The following is a 16,541-nucleotide window of genomic DNA, read 5'->3' on the forward strand; positions in this document are numbered from 1 at the left end:
GTCTTTACTGAATTTAAGGAACTTTCATCATGAGAACCAAGGTCAGAAAGAGTTTAAAGTCAAAAGGTGTAAGTTCTGGTTCTACCATCATATGTGCTGTGCTAAGTTGCTTCAGTCGTATCTGACTTTTGCAGCCATGTGGACTGTAGCCTGCCAGGCTCCTCTGTCCATGGGATTCTCTAGGCAAGAATACTGGTGTGGGGTGCCATTTCCTTCTCCAGGGGATCCTCCCCACCTAGGGATCGAACCTGCGTCTCTTAAGTCTCCCGCGTTGGCAGGGTGGCTTTACCACTAGCGCCCCCTGGGAAGCCCGTATGAGGGAGGCTTGACTTTCTAAGCTCTGCTTTGCGCATCTTGCAGTTGGGTTATGATTTCTCACTAAAAAGAGGCTGTGAAGATGCTTGGTGAAATGTAAGCCATTATGTAGATGCTGGTGCCCTGGCTGTGAGAGTTGAGTGAAGCCTGGCGGGTTGGCGGGGTGAGCTTCCAGCCGCTCCATCGGAGCTGCGTGCTGCCAGCAACCGCGCTGGTCTCTTGTGATGCAAGGAGTCCGCCTCTCTCGCCCAATGAGGGTGTCATCCTCCTCGTTTCCAGTCAGGTCGCTGACTTCTGTCTTTACAACTTTTTTTAAATGCAGTTTTGTGTAGCATTTCAGAAAATGCTGGGTCAAACTTTACCCCTTAAGAAACAAAATAATTGATTGCAGACACAGGGATCAAGCAGTTTTCAGTTACTTTGCTCATTAGTGCTGACAACCGGGGGAACCAAGGGCTTGTCTGACCAAGAGGCAGGGAATTTAGTTACAAAAGCTCTGTTTAGTCTCTCTTTTCCCAGCCTGCCAATATGGCTTGAATTAGAAGTTAGCGACATTTACTAAAATAAAATACAACATGAACTCTTGGGAATTGCTTCACATCCAACTTCTCTGACCTCTGATATCCTTCCCATTGCCTCTGGGCATTGTTAGACTGAGGGATGTTTTTCAGTTCCTATATAAGCAATGGAATCAGACACACTTTAATCCCACAAAAGCACACATGGTATGAAAGAAACAATTATCTGAAGGCCGTTGACCTTACCAGAATTGCGCAGGCATTTGGCATCTTAAAAGTCTGCTTTGATACTGAAGAGCTGTTCTAGAAATGTCACCATGTCATTACCCTGTCAGTTGCTCCTCAATGCACAATAGTAATGCATTGTTTTTCAAGTTACTTGGAGCCATCTGAATGTGGCTTTCATTTTAAGAAATAAAATAATATTTCAGGAAGGACATGTATGGTGCTTAAGTAACATCTGTATTCATATGGAGCCCAAATAATGTTTAATCTTGCTCATTGAGGCTCGAAGGAATCAGAAAAATGATTGTTTCGGTCTCTAGTTTCTACAAAGGGATTAAGGCCCCAAGAAGTGAAGGGGCTTCCTCAAGGTCACACAAGTAGTTGGACAGAGCTGGGAAGGAATCCAGGTCACCCGTCTCTGCTGTTTCCATTCCAGTCAGCTGAAGAGGTCATATTAATTTTAATATTCATTATGGAAACAATGTAATATATAATTAAAGTCAGACCCTTTTTTAGGCTGTGGCCAAATTATTTATACAGCCATAATTTTGGATCATTCAAATTCACTTTTTTAATGTCACCTTAGAAGACCTGTTTCAAGTTGTGTGAACATCGGTGCGGGTGTTTCTTAGGCAAATGGTGGTGATGAAAATGAGACGTTCTGTGTCCTGCTGCTCTGTTGAACAAAGCCGAAGACGGCACAGATTCTGGTGTGTGTGCATTTTCACATAAACCGATGCACACAGTAAGTTTCTGCCTCGTCGGAAATAACGTTTAATTATATGATTCTGCACTTGGGAAAAAGCAAAACAAAAACCTTTAACTCTTTTTCTGTAAAATGAACTGAAGTTATTAATGATTTTGCTTTTTTTTTCTTTTTGCTTTCAGACTGTACTTTTCAGTGGTACTGTTGCTTTTCAGACTGCTTTCAGACTGCACAAAAAAACCCCACAAAAAACCAAGAGGCAAGGTTTGAGGATTTTGGAAAGAATTTGCAGGAATAGAAAAAAATAAAGTCAATCTCCTTAAATTTCATGAATTGTTTCTCACTATCTCTATTTTATTAGTTTCATCTCTAGCCTTAGTTTAAGTTTTTGAAGAATGGAGGTGGAATAGTTTTGAACACATAAGTAAGGAGAAAACTTAATTTGAGATTTGAAGTTTAAGTTATAGCTCTTGGACCACAGGAGTTTTTCAGGTTGTGTGTACCTCTATGTGTATGAACATATAAAAGTTGGTTAATTTTTGGTACCTTTTAGCTCACAACCTGGAGAAGGAAATGGCAACCCACTCCAGTGTTCTTGCCTGGAGAATCCCAGGGACGGGGGAGCCTGGTAGGCTACCGTCTATGGGGTCACACAGAGTCGGACACGACTGAAGTGACTTAGCATAGCATAGCATAGCTCACAACCTGGGGGGAATATTTGATTTTCTCCTTTTATGGTCTGGACTCAGTTCCAGTATACATGGCCTTATACTTTATCCTCATCTTATGACTCTTGTCTAATAATAGCAAAGACCTATTAATAAAATCACTTGGAGAATGTTTAACTATCAGGAATTTTGATTAAATTTGAGCCCATTGTCTGTGTATGTTTATTTTAAAAAGAAAATCGTTTTTAAAATAAAGGATTCTTCAGGCTCTTGAATATGTGCCTGCTCCCAGTCCAAAAATTTCCCTGTTTTTTGTGAAGTCCTGTCTTGCCGTCTGTAGACTTATTCCATACACATGCCTGAGGCAACATTCAATAGATTATTCAAGTGAAGATAAAATAAAAATCTTTCCTTTGAAATATGCAGATAATTAAGGCAAAACCAGGCCTCTAAAGAGAGCTTGCTTCTCCCTTGACACATGTGATTCGTGTTGGTAATGTTTTGCCTAATAATTGTGGCAGAACCCGTCCAAGGGCAAATGAAGAGCAAAGTATTGAGGACTGGGCTTCAGAGAGACCTTATGAACCAGGGGGGACCCCCTCTAAAGAAGGCACCTCTGTGGATAAGAAAACCACACACCCACACACCATGAGTTCCTGTCCAGAATGTGGTCCGACGTTGGATGACCCAGAGGCCAATCTAAACAGGCCTCAAAGGGAATCAGTGGTCAGAGGTCCGAGCTAAGGATGGGGCCCAGCAGACAGGGCATTGGGATGTACATCCCAGAAGTCATGCTGGGCCCCACCAGGCTGTAGAACCAGGTGAATATGGAAGCTTGTTCTCAGGCTGGGGACCAGGGGTGAGCAGGATATGAGAAGGGAACAAGAGAGTGAAAACAGCATTTCAAGATCCTGGAGGGGAGAGCAGGTATACACAAAAATGGTACCAATGTGTGCATTTGAGTAACAGGAAGAGAGTTTGTTGTCCTCTGCCTTGGTTGTTCTTCAGCTTCGTCCCCAGAATAAAATATTCATTCTTTTATTCATGCAGTGTTTACTGAGTGCCCCCTGTATGCTGGACACTATAGAGAACAGCAAACAAGGCTGGCCTTCCCAGCTTTCCTCCTGCAGTGAAGACGCAGGTAAACAACAGCTCTGTCCAGTGTGGAATGGTGTGTCTGCAAGGAGAACCATACAGAGTGCTTCAGTGAAAGTACAGAAAAGGCATTAACCCAGTTTCTTTTACTGACACCTAAAGAATAACCAGAACTAACCAAATTTAGGAGAGAGATTCAAGAATGAGAGGAAAGGAAAAACATGCAAAAGGCTCAGTGTATCTGGGGCAATGAATCAAGTCTGATGAAACCAGAGAGAAGAATGGAAGGGGGGAAATGACACTTTTGGAGACACTTTTTGGAGACATCTTTTGAGACACTGTTTTTTTCATGTAGCCAAAGGCATTTCTTCTAGACCCTCATGTTTAAACATGATCTTTCTTGTCAGCTCTTTTATTAATTGTGGCTTTAAAAAAAAAAAATTGGCGTTTTCAAGGCTGAGTTTGCTGGCTTAATCTTTATCCAGTTTTTTCTTTCTGAGTTCTTAGGAGAAATGTTAGTATTATCACTTCATTGTTGTCAGGGACCATAAAGGTTTGGGCCTAAAGAAGGAAGTGCTTAAACTTACGTGTAAGTACTGCAGTGTCTACATTGTAGATTAAACAGACGCTGTGTTGACTGTTCAGTAGCGTCATCCTTTATTTGCTTTCTTCATGACACCTCTACCATACATTTTATTAGTTCTGGTCTTGGAAACAGGGACAAATTCTTCTCCTCTTGAAAGAGGGTTGGTAGGGACGTGGAGAATCCAGTTACTTATTTTCATATGTCCCAGGTTTGACGAGTTGTCTTATTTCTCAAGACTGACTGCTGTATTTCTCAGGGCTCTTGAGGTTAACTCTGAAGACACCTCTGAATAAGTTAGGCTTATTCAGACTTATCCCTGAAGGATGAGGCTTGGAAAAAATGGTTGAGCAATTACCCGTCTATTTTAGGTCTTTTTTTTCTACTTCTGCTCTTGGTTGGAAAGCACATGCCAGGACCCAGAAACTCCATATCCTGGATTTTCCATGGCCTTAAAACTTGAGAGAAGTGTGCATTCTAGACAAAGGAACTGTCTGTATTATTTACTTGAGCTTAAGTCCCAAATGCCTAGCTGGTCTCTTTCCCTGGTAAGCTGACCTGGGCCATAGGTAAAAAGGAAGAGAACTTTTCCCCCTTCTTTTTCTTTTTTTGCCCTTTTTCTCTTGATGAAGACTTGACCCAAGGCAGTTGTTCTCAGACTTTAGCTAATATCAGAACCACCTGGTCACTTGGATACACTGGTCACATGGATTTCTGCACCTGGCCCTCCTAACTGATTTTCTGATTCAAAAGATCTAGGTGGGGCTTGAGATTTCTGCATTTCTAATAAATTCCAGATGATGTCTGCTACCATGCTTAGAGAACCACTGATCAAAGGCAAGCTCTTAGGGCAACACCTTTGATCTTTGCCTTATGCTCCTGGCTGGAGTCCCCAGGGGACTTGAGTCCCCGCCTTGACTATCCAAATCTTACCATCAACAGCTCAAAGGGTGTTCCAGTTAGGAAGAAACGAAGGCTGAAGGAGAGGTCAACCCAAGCCTTCCACGATCTTAGTTCCCACTCTACACCTGGGTTCTCCAAGGATAAAGCCCCAGACTTTTGTCTTAGCTGGTCAATTAAAAACACTGTGAAACACGATTCAAGAGAGAATCATTTCTGTAATCGAACTATGACTCCCCCCCTAAAACTGTACCTAATCTGTCGTCTTGTCATTTTGTTTCCTGTTTCCTCAGACCTCATCAGAACCCTTGTTGTGAAACAGAAAGGCTGAACACTCCCCAACCTTGTCATGGCTCATGGCTTATGCCTGCCACTGGGGTGGGTGGGGGGAGGGGGTGTCTATTCATGGTGGACTGTTCACATCTACCATACATTTTATTAGTTCTGGTCTTGAAAACAGGGACAAATTCTTCTCCTCTTGAAAGAGGGTTGGTAGGGATGTGGAGAATCCAGTTACTTATTTTCATATGTCCCAGGTTTGACGAGTTGTCTTATTTCTCAAGACTGACTGCTGTATTTCTCAGGGCTCTTGAGGTTAACTCTGTTTATCTTAAATACTCAGTAGTAATAAAATACTTTCTGCTGTTTGCTGTACTACCTTAGTCAGTAAAAACAGAGGTACTTTATATCAGAAGCATAAAAGAAATAAGATGCCTTTACTTGGCAGAATTTTTATAGGTTTACCAAAAAAGTCTTCCTAAGACAGTTGTGCTGTTCCATGAAGTCGGAGGAAAAAAACAGTTAAATTTTATCTCCCTCTTGCCTGGAAACAAAGCTTGATTTATCTTGCATCCTGTCAAACAAAATCTTTTTAGCAGACATGTCTATGATTCACTGCCACAAAAATCATGATATATTTCTGAAAGATCATACAGAATATGGTTAAGCCAAGGACTTACTAAACATTGAGGAACTGACACCTCTGAAGGCTCACACTTGCTGCTCTGAACCTCTGCCATGGAGTTTTCCTTCACCAGCGTTGGCTCCTAAACCCGGGCCTGTGGCTGAGTCCTTCAGAGAAAACACAAGAGAAGAGGTAAATAGCAAGACACTCTCAGGGCAGAGAACCTCAGTTATAAACAAGTACTTTTAACATAATTTCAGCCACTTTACACATTCAACAGGATCTTGGAGGGCTGGCGTATGAACCCAACAGATGTTTCCAAGGAAATTGCTGCAGGTGAACAACCAACAGACAATCTTTTAAAACAAATCAGTTCTTTTCTTGGGAAACTATACACTTCATCGTATTCTTATTACCTTAAAACCTGGTCATTACAGAAGGATTTATATATTAACAGCTATTCATTATCTTCAAATGAAGTCAATCCTAAATATCCCAGCGAAACAAGCATCTTTTAGATATGTTTTGTAAAGTTCTGATTTAATGAACCCTATGCTATAATTATAAATATCAATATCACCTAATTAAATTGAGAAAGACAATTCATTTTAACATTTTTTCATTTATTTTGTGATCATTAAATTTTAAGAACGTGACATTTGTCTTGTAAGTATGACTATTGTTGAGGCAGGAGAGAGAGAGACCAAAGCGGATATTTGCTGTTTGTATCTTATTCCTATTCTATTTGTGTCTTTTACAAATACCTGGAAATTACTTCTATGTTTTCATATCTTTATGATGAATTTAATAGATGTAAAGGCCTTAGGTTACTGTAGTTTAGAATTCCTTGAAGACTAACCCAGTATCACCATCATCTGCTTTATTTCCAGATACAAGTGCCATAGTCGTTCCAGAGCTAATGCCTAAGCTTCAGTCATTATTATTAAGTAACTCCTTCCTCAGAATCAGGTACAACTGGTATGTGTGAGGCTCCTGATGTGCAGTAAAGATCCTAAATCTTGAAAGGAAAAGGAGAATGTTTTACAGCTTTATTTATTAGTCTCTTCCTGCTATTTATTCTTGCCAGAAATTCTGGTGGAAAATACGGACATTATTTAAAAATTGACTTATGTGAGAAAAATTAGATTTTTTTAATGTCATCTCTTTACTTTTAAGAACATTATTCTTGAATATACAAATTATAGTCATTCTAAATATTTTAAAATACAGAATGTATCAAAGAATATAAAAATCACCTAAAATTCAGTCACCACAATATGTAACTACTGTTTTTATTTTGGTGTATATTTTGCTTGACTTTTTCTGCTATTAAAGTGTGTGTTTTTTTTGTTTGTGTGAGGAATATATATTAAAATATAAGACATAAAAATTTGGATAATACTTACAAACTATTTTGTAAGCAGCTTTTTTGCTTGCTTAATGATATGTTGAGAACATTTGTATTTGCTTAACAAGAGTTGTGAATATTTTTGGAAGCTCTTCTAAATATACTCTTGTTCAGCAAAGAACAATTCATTGAAAGCATTATTTTTAATGGACACAGAATACTTAAATACTCTTGTATATTTAACCAATTGCTTATTGTTGCTCATATAAAGATAGTTTTTTTCTCCCATAAACAGCAGAACAGGGAGAATGTATTTTTGTACATAGATTTTGTATACATTTTCAAGCCTATAGAAATGTATGAAAAGTTTTTTCATTAAACCATACAAGAATTCTCTTACCTCCAACCCTCAACAGCATTGCCTATTATCATTTTCTTAGTTCTACACCCTTTATATGCCTTTTGAAAAGGTTATTTAATGGCTTGATGAAAACGGAGATATTTTTAGCAAATAGGGAAATTGTCATTAATGATGCGATATATCAGTGTCAAATTAAATTCTTACTTGAAGTAAAGCCATTTATTAAAGGCTCTGAATCATCTGCTGTAGCTGCCCATCTGTTTTTAGAAATAAAAGGATTACCTTATTTAAAGATTGAAGAACAGTACATTGAAATATGCTTAATAGATTCAACTAAGAAACCTTTTGAGTTCTGGAAAACAACCTTGATTGTTGTCAACATGGGTTCATTTAAGGCCATGGCTTATTTGGTTTGATGGGATTTACATGGTTGGATAGGACTTTCTCAGATGGTAAAGCATCTGCCTACAATGCGGGAGATCCAGGTTCTAATCCCGGGTTGGGAAGATCCCCTGGAGAAGGAAATGGCAACCCACTCCAGTATTCTTGCCTGGAAAATCCCATGGAGAGAGGAGCCTGGTAGGCTACAGTCCATGGGGCTGCAGAGTTGGACACGACTGAGCGACTTCATTTCACTTCACTTCACTTCACTTCATTTCATATGGTTGGATTGGGAAGGGATTAATTCTTTATGGAACTTTTTTTATTGGAGGTAGAAGGTAAAAGATAAAAGTTTCACTTAAGAAAATCCGTAACTGAGCCATGGTGCATTTTTGTTTACTTGAAAGCTATATGTTATCAAGTGCAAGCAGATGCTTTTACAAATGAGTTCATTTGTTCACAAATAGAAGCACAAAAATGGAAAATGTCTTGGGTGACTTGGGGGAAGCTGCAAGGTTTATTTAAAGTTTTGTATTTATTGTTGAGGTGCAAAATTGTTAAAGGGCATTTGGATCATGGGGAAAAAGATATCCTGTGGAAGTACTTTTCAAAGGGTCATTGGAATAGAAAAACAGAAGTTATCTGAAATCATTTCTAGATGATATTCTATGCTACTTTCCTTGATTCACTTGAACAAATGTATGTTGAATGCTCTTCCCTTCAAGGCAGAGCAGTGTCTTCTCCTTCTCAGACTGATTTGGCAATTTGCTAAGTGAGCCTTTTAGGAAATATGCCCAGCTTCAGTGGGCCCACTGTACTTGTTTCCTTGGGCTGCTGTTAAAATTATCACAAATTAGTGGCTGAAAGCACAGAAATTTATTCTTTCATAGTTCTAGAGGCCAGAAGTCTAAACTCAAAGTGCTGCAGGACACACCCCCTGTAGGCTGAAGGGGAAAATCCATCTCTTGTCCAGCTCCTGGGGACTGCCGTCACTCCTTGGCTTGCGGCTGCATCACTCAGTCTCTGGCTCCGTGGTCACAGGGCCTCCACTCTGTCCCTGTCGAACCCCTCTCTGCTTCGCTTTTGTCAGGACTTATGACAGCATTTCAGGCCCACTGGGAAGATGGACGATCCATGGGAACCTCTCTATCCTTAAGATCCTTAACTTAATCACATCTGGAAAGTCCTCCTTTGCCATATAAGAACATTTATAGGTTTCAGAGACTGAGATATAGGAGTCATTTAGGGGCCACAATTCAGCCTGACATACCCAGGGTCTTCCTTAAATATACCTGATTTTGTGGACATCCCCTGTCTGCTCTCTACCAGAACATGAGACATAGTTCCAGAAACAAAAAATGATTTGCTCAAGTTTTGACCCAACTGCCATAAAGGAACAGAGGTGACTCCATAATCCAGCCAGTATACCTGGGCTAGGTGGTCTGATAACTTTTGAAGACCACCCTCTAGGTCTAGCCAAAGAGATCAGACAGCAGATCTGAGATGTGACACAGCTCTCCTCCCCTGGTTCATCCCAGCTGAATGGAGAAGAGGACAGGAGGTCATTTCTTGGGTGAAGGGCAGGCACATCCTACTGAGTATCTGGGTCCCCAAAGCCCGCCTGAACCCCTTGGTGGGCCTTCCCACTGATGCTTTCATTCTCTCATCATCTTCTTTAGATGGAGCTTTGTACCACTTGCTCAGAAACAAAGTCTCCTGGGGACTCCCCTTCTCGCTAGTCCTCTCCATGCAGTCCAGGGAGGTTTTTCCTCTACAGCCAGTGTAACAGCTAATCCTCCCCAGTTGCATAAGAACTGAGAAACAATGAGACTATTTAAAGGCCCGCTGGCCTCCTTCCAGTAGCCGCTCAAGGTGTTTACTCTGGAAAAGGTACCGAGTTACACATCCCATCCTCTGTGTAAATCTCCTTCACTTCCCGTGTTCCTTACGAAGGACCATTTCCTGTGGGCTCTGTGGGGGTGAGGTGGTGTTCTTCCAGGAGACAATGAACCTTATTTGGCAAAACTAATACAATATTGTAAAGTTTAAAAATAAAATAAAATTTTAAAAAAAAATTAAAGAAAAAAAAAAAAGAATCTTGACGTGTCTTCTCAGTAAGGCCTTACAAGGCAAGCCAGAGAATTGGAGGAGAGGATCCTTTGGGGTGGCAGTAAAAGCATTTGGAGTTTTGTTTTATATCAGTTAGCTATGGGTGGAGTTTTGAGATCATTGCACAAAGGACATAGTTAAAGAGTGGTCAGTTCTTCTCTCCCTGCCTTTTAAAAGAAGTAGCTATTTGTCCTTTTAACTTTTGTGGAGTCAGTTGGACTATGACACACACCTTCATTTAATCCCATTTAAAAATCAGTTATCTGGATCAAACTGCTATTAAACACAACTGATTGGGTCAGTGTTTTCTGGTCTGTAGGTCATAGTTATGCCCAAGGAAGTATTTCAGACAGTACAAGGAGCAACACCCCCCTCTCCAATCTCATTTAAAATTGGGAAAATTAAGGGTATTCCTGTGTCGTTTTTCAAAAACGCCTCTTACTTTGTTTAGAATTTGCAGTGCTCTGAAAAAGTAAGCAGTGAAATAGCTCCTACCTCCACTGCTAACCTCTTTCAAGATCAAGGTCAAAATTACCCTCCTCTTACTATTAGCCCCACCAATGCCCTTCACACAGTGAGACCTTTATGATGAAATTAGTATCCCACATAGACATGAATCTTTAAGTAGTAAGGATAGTAGTAAAATCGGAGAAACATCTGCACTGAGAATGTCTGCTGTATGTCCTTTTACTGAAAAGATCCTGGGAGAACCAGAGTTAAACCATGAAAGATGATGTAAGTTGATATAAGCTGTCTTTTCATTTTCATTTTCGGTAGGAGCATTTCATATCAAAAGCTTCTTGTTGCTATTCCCTTTAAAATAAAAACAAAGGAAATATTGAAAGGAATGGTTGGCAGGAGTGGAGAGATCGTAGAACATCTAAAGATTTGCAGAGGAGCGGCATTTTGCCCACCAGGGAGGCCACCATGCTGTATTTATTTCCGTCCTTAATGCTGATACTTAGGTCCCTGTAGTTAGCTCATCTTATTATAGATGACTGAACAACACACCCACGACAGCCCGAGGGGGTCTGCAGGTCTGTTTCTCTCTGCAGATCTGTTTCAAGATGTGAAAGGCAGGATCGCACACCATTACACTAGAAGCTTACTTCCACACTGCCTTGGATGAAGGGGCTGTGTGTGTGGACTCTGAAAAATGGGCATGGAAAGACACAGACAGAGCAATGGGGAGGACCAGAGATGTAAAAGAGAAGGGAGACCCAGTCACAGTCACTGTGGGAGAGAGACACATGGGCCTGCCCGCTCACAGATGGACTGTCTTCTCCCACCAGATGTGACGTGGCTTGTCTGCCTTGGCGTTCCATAGGAAGCTTCTCACTTCATCTGGGCTGGTTAGCGTGTCCTTCATGCTTCCATCAGTCTTCAGCCTTGTCAGTAATACATAATGGAGTAGCTCCTCCTTCAAACAGCAACGGTTGCTGTTGTGAAGAAGCTGCCTTGAAATGTGAACTCATGGGCTCTTCATCTGCTTTCAATTATTCAGGTCTAAAGAATCATGTATCTACCTCTCTGTATGAGTTCAACTTTTTTTTTTTTCCTCTTTGGAAATTGCATTCTTTTTTTATTTGCAAAAGGAAAATATTCTTATAGTAAATAAAATTCCAACATAGAGATAACATGAAAGATACCTTGGTTTTTCAGCCCCGAGCTTTGTTCCCTCCCCAGAACTAAGCAGAGTCATAAACTTGGAAGGTTCTTTCCAAACTTATTAATAATTTATCTATTCACACACATATATGACATATATATACCCAGAGAAGTATATAATTTTGTCTTGTGTGTGTGCATGATTTTACATAAATGGTACTACACTGTTCACTGTAGCTGTGTATTTCGGTAAATGGTGTCACACTGGTCCTATTCCATACCATTACATGGCTTCCTACAAAAATATGGTTTTCATTTAATGGTATGTGTTAGAGACTTCTCATGTTCAGCTTCGCATCATCTTGTTACCTGTGCCTGTATGAGACTTTTTAGCACATCACATTGATATGTTTTCAGTGTGGAAAGATCCTGAATTTTTCTTTCAATAACTTTCTGGAATAGACTGGCTCATATTTTGCTAGAGGTTTTTCTCTGTGAGAATGAGCTTTAGGGTTGGTTGGTTTCTTATTAACTTTTGTGATATCATTGTCAGGGTCTGATAAAGGACCTTGGAAATGAGTCAGGTAGCACTTCTCCTTTTTTTTTTTTTTTTTTTTTACTATCCTGGAAAAAACAGAGGTACATAGGATTTACCTTTTCCTTGAATATTTGGTAGAACTTACCTGTAAAGCCGTCTGGACCTAATCTTTTGCTATTTTTTTTTTTTTTTTCAATTTCTTCCAAGATCACTGGTGTGTTTAAGTGTTCTGCTCATTTGTTGAGCCAAATTTATTTTAACTTTGAGAAACATCCACTTTACGGTTTTAAATATTTTGGTTAAAGTTACACATAGCACCTCTCACTGTGTTCACCGTCTCCTTGTATTTACACTCCACCTTCCATCACGGACATCGCTGAGTTTATGGTTCTTCCTCGTCCTTCCTGCCCTCGTCCTTCTGTCACTCGCATCACAACCTAGGTATGTGATACATAGCTTGAAAATAATGAAACAGCGATCAGTAAAAGTCACTTTTTTCTGAATATGCATATATTAGTTCAAATCTGGCAAGTGACAGAGAAAGGGGTGGGGTAGGAAGGAGAGCAAGGAACATGAAGAGTTGGATATGACTTGGTGACTGAACAACAACTACCATCTTTGGTTTCTAAGAAGTTTATAATTTCTGCTTTGATGGCATATTTTAACTCAAGAATTGTTCATAAGTGTGTATGTGGGTTTATGTTTAATTCCTGTGTGTGTAGATTTTATACACTCTCTGTCATTGACTTCCCTGGGGCTCAGATGGTAAAGTGTCTGCCTACAATGTGGGAGACCCAGGTTCAATCCCTGGGTTGGGAAGATCTCCTGGAGGAGGAAATGGCAACCTACTCTAGTATTCTTGCTTGGAAAATCCCATGGATGGAGGAGCCTGGTAGGCTACAGTCCATGGGGTCATAAAGAGACACGACTGAGTGACTTCACTTGTCATTAAGCTATAATGAACTGTGGTCAGTAAGCATGGCCACTGTAATTTCTTTCTTTCTTTTTTTCTAGACAGAGCTAGAGCTTTAATTCCAGGTTAACCAGCAAAGAGACTGGAGGCAAGGCTCTGAAATGTGTCTTTGCAATCTGTAATTTCTGACTCCTGAAAAATACTACAATTTTTCTCTGTGGCCTGATCATGATTATATTGTAATATGTTTGGGATAGTTCAGTACAAAGAGGGAATGAAGTAAAGATATATATGGATATGAGGCTAAATGCATAAAGTAACATATTTAAATTATTTAAATATATTTAATTTATGCAAGCTTCATCAGGAAGCTTCCATAAGCCTCTTATCCTTCTCCATCAGAAGGCAGACACACTGAAAACCACAATCACAGAAAACGAACCAATCTGGTTAGATGGACCACAGCTTTGTCTAACTCAATGAAACTGAGTCATGCCCTGAACGGCCACCCAAGATGGATGGGTCATGGTGGAGAGGTCTGACAAAACATGGTCCACTAAAGAAGGGAATGGCAAACCACTTCAGTATTCTTACCTTGAGAACCCCATGAACATTATGAAAAGGCAAAAAGATAAGACACTGAAAGGTGAATTCCCTAGGTCAGCAGGTACCCAATATGCTACTGGAGAAAAGTGGAGAAATAACACCAGAAAGAATAAAGAGATGGAGTCAAAGCAAAAACAACAACCAGTTGTATGTGACTGGTGATGGAAGTAAAGTCCGATGCTGTAAAGAGCAATATTGCATAGGAACCTGGAATCTTAGGTCCATGAATCAAGGCGAATTGGAAGTGGTCAAACAGGAGATGGCAAGAGTAAACATCGACATTTTAGGAATCAGCAAACTAAGATGGACTGGAATAGGTGAATTTAACTCAGATGACCATTATATCTACTACTATGTGCAGGGATCCCTTAGAAGAAATGGAGTAGCCATCATAGTCAACAAAAGAGTCTGAAATGCAATACTTGGATGCAATCTCAAAAACGACAGAATAATCTCTGTTCGTTTCCAAAGCAAACCATTCAATATCACAGTAATCCAACTCTATGCCACGACCACTAATGAAATTGAATGAAGAAGCTGAAGTTGAATGGTTCTCTGAAGACCTACAAGACCTTCTAGAAATTACACCCAAAAAAGATGTCCTTTTCATTATGGGGGACTGGAATGCAAAAGTAGGAAGTCAAGAAATACCTAGAGTAACAGGCAAATTTGGCCTTGGAGGACAGAATGAAGCAGGGCAAAGGCTAACAGAGTTTTGCCAAGGAAATGCACTGGTCATAGCAAACACCCTCTTCCAACAACACAAGAGAAGACTTTACACATGGACATCACCAGATGGTCAATACTGAAATCAGATTGATTATATTCTTTGCAGCCAAAGATGGAGAAGCTCTATACAGTCAAGCTCTATACAGCAAAAACAAGACCAGGAGCTGACTGTGACTTAGATCATGAACTCCTTATTGCCAAATTCAGACTTAAATGGAAGAAAGTAAGAAAAACCACTAGATCATTTAAGTATGATCTAAATCAAATTCCTTTCGATTGTACAGTAGAAGTGACAAAAAGATTCAAGGGATTAGATCTCATAGAGTGCCTGAAGAACTATGGGCGGAGGTTCGTGACATTGTATAGGAGGCAGTGATCAAGACCATCCCCAAGAAAAAGAAATGCAAAAAGGCAAAATGGTTGTCTGAGGAGGCCTTACAAATAGCTATGTAAAGAGAAGGAAAAGGCAAAAGAGAAAAGGAAAGATATTACCCATTTGAATGCAGAGTTCCAAAGAATAGCAAGGAGAGATAAGAAAGCCTTCTTCCGTGATTAATGCAAAGAAATAGAGGAAAACAATAGAATGGGAAAGACTAGAGATCTCTTCAAGAACATTAGAGATACCAAGGGACCATTTCATGTAAAGATGGGCATAATAAAGGACAGAAATGGTATGGACCTAACAGAAGCAGAAGATATTAAGAAGAGGTTGCAAGAATACACAGAACTATACAAAAAAGATCTTGATGACCCAGATAATTACGATGGTGTGATCACTCACCTAGAGCCAGACATCTTGGGGTGTGGAGTCAAGTGGGCTTTAGGAAGCATCATCACTATGAACAAAGCTAGTGGAGGTGATGGAATTCCAGTTGAGCTATTTCAAATCCTATAAGATGATGCTGTGAAAGTGCTGCACTCCATATGCCAGCAAATTTGGAAGGCACAGCAGTGGCCACAGGACTGGAAAAGGTAAGTTTTCATTCCAATCCCAAGAAAGGCAATGCCAAAGAATGCTCAAACTCCTGTACAATTGCACTCATTTCACATGTTAGCAAAGTAATGCAGTAATGCTCAAAATTCTCCAAGCGAGGCTTCAACAATATATGACCCATGAGATTCCAGATGTTGAAGTTGAATTTAGAAAAGGTAGAGGAACCAGAGATCAAATTGCCAACACATGTCAGATCATCAATAAAGAAAGAGAGTTCCAGAAAAACATCTACTTCTGCTTTATTGACTATGCCAAAGCCTTTGACTGTGAATCACAACAAACTGTGATCCACAGTTCTTAAAAAATCCACAAAATTCTTTAAGTGATGGGAATAACAGACCACTTGACCTGCCTCCTGAGAATTCTGTATGCAGGTCAAGAAGCAGCAGTTAGAACTAGACATGGAACAACAGACTGGTTCCAAATCGGGAAAGGAGTATGTCAAGGCTGTATATTGTCACCCTGCTTATTTAACTTATATGCAGAATGCATCAAGAGAAGTGCTGGGCTGGAGGAAGCACAAGCTGGAATCAAGATTGCTAGGAAAAATATCAATAACCTCAGATATGCAGATGATACCACCCCTATGGCAGAAAGTGAAGAACTAAAGAGCCTCTTGATGAAAGTGAAAGAGGAGAGTGAAAAAGTTGGCTTAAAACTTAACATTCAGAAAACTAAGATCATGGCATCTAGTCCCATCACTTCCTGGCAAATAGATGGGGAAACAGTGGAAACAGTGACAGACTTTATTTTGGGGGGCTCCAAAATCACTGCAGATGATAACTGCCGCCATGAAATTTTAAAAGACACTTACTCCTTGGAAGGAAAGCTATGGTCAACCTAGACAGCATATTAAAAAAGCAGACACATTACTTTGCCAACAAAGGTCTGTCTAGTCAATGCTATGATTTTTCTAGTAGTCATGTATGGATGTGAGAGTTGTACTATAAAGAAAGCTGAGTGCCGAAGAATTGATGCTTTTGAACTGTGGTGTTGGAGAAGGCTCTTGAGAGTCCCTGGGACTGCAGGGAGATCCAACC

The 16,541-nt window shown here is 40.1% G+C and overlaps 1 protein-coding gene across 11 annotated transcripts in view; it reads left to right on the forward strand.

Annotated features, from left to right (window-relative positions):
• Positions 1-16,541, forward strand: part of PLCB4 (phospholipase C beta 4) — a 473,260-nt gene that overhangs the window by 265,778 nt on the left and 190,941 nt on the right. The window contains exon 4 of one of the 11 annotated variants that reach the window (XM_055543373.1): positions 3,483-3,573. The exons of the other annotated variants lie outside the window; for them this stretch is intronic. The gene's annotated coding sequence lies outside the window, so the exon portion shown is untranslated. The remainder of the gene's footprint in view (positions 1-3,482; positions 3,574-16,541) is intronic. 11 annotated transcript variants of the gene reach the window in all.

This window comes from Bubalus kerabau, chromosome 13, assembly GCF_029407905.1.
Source record: "Bubalus kerabau isolate K-KA32 ecotype Philippines breed swamp buffalo chromosome 13, PCC_UOA_SB_1v2, whole genome shotgun sequence".
NCBI classification, from domain to species: domain Eukaryota; kingdom Metazoa; phylum Chordata; class Mammalia; order Artiodactyla; family Bovidae; genus Bubalus; species Bubalus kerabau.